The following is a 357-nucleotide window of genomic DNA, read 5'->3' on the forward strand; positions in this document are numbered from 1 at the left end:
GGCAGGTGCAGGACAAATGAAAAATATTAAAGGGAAAAATTGTAATGTCTGCAACACTGCTTCATGCTCCTATAATTTAATACAAAAGGCAACATTTCGACCCTACTGGGTCAACTTCAGGCAAACGGTGGACTCATTTGACAAAGTGATATATGTAGGTCTAAACAGCCAAGTAGCACCACTCATGACTCAATTAAGAGAACACTTTCACACAGATATTTAACAAACTACATCTCAAAAAACATACAATTCAAACAACATTCAATATCCCCAAAAAAGTAGATAACATTGCTATCCACAATGGAAAGGAAAATAAAACAGAAGAACAATCACCTCCAGCGACAGCCCCGCTTTAAT

This window comes from Etheostoma spectabile, chromosome 2 (genome assembly GCF_008692095.1).
Source record: "Etheostoma spectabile isolate EspeVRDwgs_2016 chromosome 2, UIUC_Espe_1.0, whole genome shotgun sequence".
Taxonomy (NCBI): Eukaryota; Metazoa; Chordata; class Actinopteri; order Perciformes; family Percidae; genus Etheostoma; species Etheostoma spectabile.